Consider the following 5,302-nt stretch of genomic DNA (forward strand, 5'->3'; position numbering starts at 1 on the left):
ATATATATATATATATATATATATATATATATATATATATATATATATATAATCGTTTAATATATATGTGTGTGTGTGTGTATATGCTTATTTTATTAAATTTTGCTGACTCTTGTTGATATTTGTATGTCAAGCTACACGTGAGTGCGACTGATAATATGTAACGCAGTACAATGTGTTGCATGTCAGGTCATTAGCAATTAAACCACCCCTCAACACTAGGCCCACCTAATAATGAGGTTGCCAGAAGCACAACAGGATAAAAACAATACATGTCTTAAGGACAAATGAACTGAACATAAGGTCAACGCCCATCTAGCTACAGCGTGCAAGCGATGGTGATATCTGTAAAACACCTTAGTCGATCAGAGAGCCTGGTGTTGGTGTTTAGTGTGGAAGTAAATACCAGGATTGTATCTAAGTAACTCATTTTATGGGTAGATAATAACTCTTTAGTTTTTTGGCTGACAAACTATCTAGGAGGTGGAAAACTCGTATAAGAATGAATGAATGCGCGCATGTGCACACACACACATATATACTGGTGCAGGAATGGTTGTGTTGTAAAAAGTTTACTCTCCAACCGCATGGTTTTGGATTCAGTCCAACTGTATGGCATTTTGGGCAAGTACCGTGTCTTCTACTCTAGCCCCATACCAACCAAAGCTTTGTGAATAGGTATGATAGTCAGAAACTGAAAGAAACATCGTGTACATATATGTACATATACTTTAGGAAGTTAAAAGTTATGGCCAGTCATAGAGTGACAATTGGTTTCACACCTATAAAGTGCCTAGCAGTATAGGCGACCCATCAGACTCAAATGCCTGAAGGCACATAACCTCTCTAGAACTGGAGGAAGAAATACGTAATGGTTAGTTTGTTTTGTAAGCAAAAAATAATTGTCTATGTTGTGAGACAGTGTTTTTAGTATGAATATATGTGTGTGTATGTACATGCATGCATGCATACTTATGTATGTGTGTATGCATATGCGTGTGTGTGTGTGCATGCATGCGTGTGTGTTTGTCTCCCTTCACTTCTTGACAATCAGTTTTGTTTTGTTTACATTCCTGTAACTTAGCAGTTTGGCAGAAAAGACTTAAAAATATAAGTATTGGGTTCAATTTGTTTGACTAAAACCTTCAAGGCAGTGCCCCAGCATAGCTGCAGTTCTATGACTGAAACAAGTAAAAAATAAAAGATATAAAAAAAAATTGACTGATGGCAAAGCATAGACCAACCATTACACTGTATAACAAAATTTTTTATTTTAATTTTTTTTCTTTGGTCAGTGAGTGTTATTTCCTTTTTGCTTTTATCTAGAAATCAAAGGAAGTGACTGTTATTTTCTTCAGACTTTGCTTTTGTGACCTGGACATCAGTGTTTTGAAAATCACCTATTTTCCATTACATTTCAGACAGATTCAGCACTGAGTTGCTGAAGCAGAAATATCGTTATAGTTCTGCTCAATATCACAGATTTGCTCTTCATTTGCTTGACCATAACCGCTTAAGCATGTCCCTTATTGGCTGACAATATGTGCATCTTTGATCATGAGCAGGAGTAATGGGGAGCATCATAGCCATGTGGTGAGAGGAATTTTTTGGGGTTTGAATAAATGTCACAAAAGTAAAGTTTGAAAGGAATATTAGCCATTTTCCATATTTTCTAAGGGGTAAGCAAATAGGAAATAACAGTTGCTACCTAAGGACAAAAATCATGTTATGCAGTGTTATAGGGACCTTTGATGCATTTATCAGAATTCACTCTATTGCAAACATTCAGGCCAGATCTCAAATTTGGAGATGCTTTTGTCCCTCCCTCTTCTCCACCCTGCCTTTCTTTGAAATTTAAAGATAAAAAAAAAGTTGATGCTCCTTTGTATATTTTGTATAATTCACCCTGACATAACTTGAACGCACAATCCTTGGACCCATGTCTAAAAATAATAATTTTAATTGGTTTATTTCTTGATCTGTTTTAAGAACATCAGAATTATTTTTAGTTGAGTTGGGACTTAAAATCACCAGAGACTAAATATGTAATTCACCTAATTAATATGAAATTCTAAAATTAAATCACTATTTTTATTTTCACTCATTCAACACCCACATCATTGCATCTCCCTTGAAAATGGTGAAATAACTTATTCTACCAAGAAAAATGTCTGACCACATCTAAAAGAGATCGACAAGGTACATTCCAGATGTTTTGAGACTTTTTCAGGCAAGACATTTATTAATTTCAAGGAAGTACAAAGCTCAAGTCTTCTTCAAAGTAGGATCCTCTAACTTCAGTGCATTTGTTATAGTTCTTCAGCCACTCTTCAAGGACCCATGAAAGTCCTCCAAAATGAAAGTATCTAGGATCCTTATCACAGCTTCCTTCACCTTTTCAATGTCTTTAAAAAAAATTGCCCCTGAGGTTCACCTTCAGCTTTAAAATACCCAAAAGTCACAGAGAACAAGGTTTGGACTGTAGGGAGAGTGGTGGGGCAGTTTTGTGCCAAGTAGTTGGTTACTAGAATAGAATTGCAAACTGGTGCATTGTCCTGGTGTAGATGCCATTGACCCAAGTGGAAGAGCTCAGGTTTTTATGATGAAATCTCTTCCTGAACTCTCTCAAAACCCTCACAAAGTATATTTTGTTGACCATCTGGCCAGAGGAAACCCAGTGGATGCAAATGATGTCTTTGCTGTTGATCATCATCATAAGCCTTCCAGCAGACTTGTTTTGCCTGGCCTTCTTACGCTTGGCAGAGCCAAGATGTTTCCATTATGCACTCTGTCTCTTAGTCTCTGGATCATAACAGTAAATACAACTTGTGTTACATGTCAGTAAAGACTTGAGTACTCTTGGATTGGAGGTGATGAGATCAACCATCTCCCTGCTGTCACCAGTGCATCTTTCCTTCTGTTCATCACTAAGCATGCTGACAACAAATTTTGCACATGTTCAGATCTTCATGAATAATTCTGTGTACAGTTTCCACACCAACTCCAAACTGTTTGTTTATTGTCTTTATAAATACATGGCAGTTTCATTCAAAAAATTGCAAATTTTCTCAACTGGCTCTGTCTTGATGTCTCTTTCCCTTCTACACCTCTCATAGTCTCTCATCTCTCTACTCTCCTTGAACTACTTGTGCCAGTGAAAAACAGGTGCTTGGCTGATACCAGTTTATCCATAAATAATCTGGAACATTTCATAAATTTCTGTGGAATTTTTGCCCAGTTTAACACAAAACAGTTTAACACATTTTTGCCCAGTTTAACACAAAGCTATATTCCATTGTGAGCTTCGAACTTATCTTCACATCCTGACTGCATTTCTACAAACTAATCAGCTGTGACAAGCAGTGTTTAGTAAGGTGTGTTCAAAGTGCTGTTACAGCCATCTCCTTCAATCTGGAAGGAAAAAATTGGCTGGTCAGTTTATTAGATGTATGGTATAAAATTACAATAATCTCAAGACAGTTGTAACTGCCTTGCATAATAAAGTTTCAAAATTTTTGGAATGCACTTTGTATAAGAATACGAGATGGTCACACCTGAAATCATCATCATCATCATCACCATTTAACATTTTTTCCATGCTGATAGAGGACTGTTTGACAGGCGCTGAGAACCAGCTTCAGTGTCTGGTTTGGAATGGCTTCTACACTTGGATGCCCTTCCTAATGCCAACTGATTTACAGAGTGTACTGAATGCTCTTTATGTAGTACTGGCACCAGTGAGGTCACCAAGTAACTCACAAGACAAGATTCAATGCCTGGATCAGAATTAACCTTGGGTTTAAACAACAACTAAAACAACAATATTGTCATGATAAGTCTTTTGGTGCAAGAGAGATTTAAAAAGAAAAACTGTAATGATTTTCTTTTTCCTGGAGTTGGTTAAATATTATTTATATTATGGCAAAAACATAGAAATAACATTGGTGATTTATGTTTGAAACCTAAATAGAAACAATATTTACATGACACAGTTGTCATTGTTTAGTCCCAGTTTAGTCCCGATCAAGCCCACCTATGATAAAGACACTACAAATGTGACCCTCCCCGTTTGTCTAATCCATTAAAACAATAACAACAAAAATTATCCAATGTTTCTTTTTTTTCCTTAAAACAGTATCATGTGGTTGTCTTGGGCAAGCCATTAAAGTACATTTGGTTGTGAAGTTCATTATGTGACATTTGTTCTCCAATCATTCATTTATATGTGTGTGTATGTGGAGAGAAAGAGACAGAGATGGATAGAGAAATATACAGATAGACAGTGAGAGTGAGATTAACCCCCCCCCCCAGGCATCACTGGTACTCATTTTAAATTGAGTCGACTTGGAACAACATAAAACAAAGTGCCTTGCTAAAAAGACATAATGCACCACTTGGTCCAGGAATCAAACTCATGACCAAATGATCATATGTCCAACACCCTAACCATAGGGCCAGATGACTTCACCAGGGATTTAAATTAGAAGAGGAGCTGTGGATATTTTAGTACTGTAAAAGAGCAATAGAAAGGGGACAATAATTGGAACAAGAAAGGGGTTTTGTTATTGTTTAGTCTTTAACCATCCTGTCTTTTATTGAACTGTACCCTATCTGGGTATGTATTCTTTTTTTAAGAGAGTAAGATATAATTTAAGTGAAATTCAGTTACTGTTTCTGGTAACTAAAAATCTAATTACAAATAACTACATGTTGTGAGAGAAAAACAATAACTAATCAGTGTATTATATTCTTTTAATTCGTTCAGCAAATATGGCAGATAACTCCTGACATGTTTCAATCTAAACGTAACTTTATCAGTGTAACACAGACTTTGACAGAATTTGGTGGATTACTTTGAAATGTTCCATCTGGGCTCTCTGCACTCTGAATTTAATTTCACTGAAGTCAATTTTGCCTTTCATTTCTGTCTGTCTGTCTCTGTCTCTCTCTCTATATATATATATGTATATATATATAGAAACGTCTAGTTAGAATAGAGGCAGTTGACGAAGGATTAATTCCAAGTGACTATCTGTTTTCCTATGTGTTCATTCCGTGGTCTGTAGTTCATTGTTCTAACCTCCTGTACCCTGATATGCATCTATATACACATGTAGATGTAAGTATGTACATATATGTGGGTATACATGCATACATATTCTTTATATTATTTATATATATATATATATATATATATATGACTACGGACCGAGACCTTTGGAAATGGGCTGTGCGTGAGAAGACCCGGCAAGCCAAGTAAGATCGTTGCCAGTGCCCCTGGACTGGTTCTTGTGCGGTTGGC

The 5,302-nt window shown here is 36.2% G+C and overlaps 1 protein-coding gene across 5 annotated transcripts in view; it reads left to right on the plus strand.

Annotated features, from left to right (window-relative positions):
• The window catches only part of LOC106875160 (F-box/WD repeat-containing protein 2), a 17,193-nt gene that overhangs the window by 1,867 nt on the left and 10,024 nt on the right, over window positions 1-5,302 (plus strand). Inside the window, exon 1 of one of the 5 annotated variants that reach the window (XM_014923183.2) lies at window positions 230-874. The exons of the other annotated variants lie outside the window; for them this stretch is intronic. The gene's annotated coding sequence lies outside the window, so the exon portion shown is untranslated. Of the gene's footprint in view, window positions 1-229; window positions 875-5,302 lie in introns of those variants that run through there. 5 annotated transcript variants of the gene reach the window in all.

Source organism: Octopus bimaculoides, chromosome 3 (assembly GCF_001194135.2).
Source record: "Octopus bimaculoides isolate UCB-OBI-ISO-001 chromosome 3, ASM119413v2, whole genome shotgun sequence".
NCBI lineage: Eukaryota > Metazoa > Mollusca > Cephalopoda > Octopoda > Octopodidae > Octopus > Octopus bimaculoides.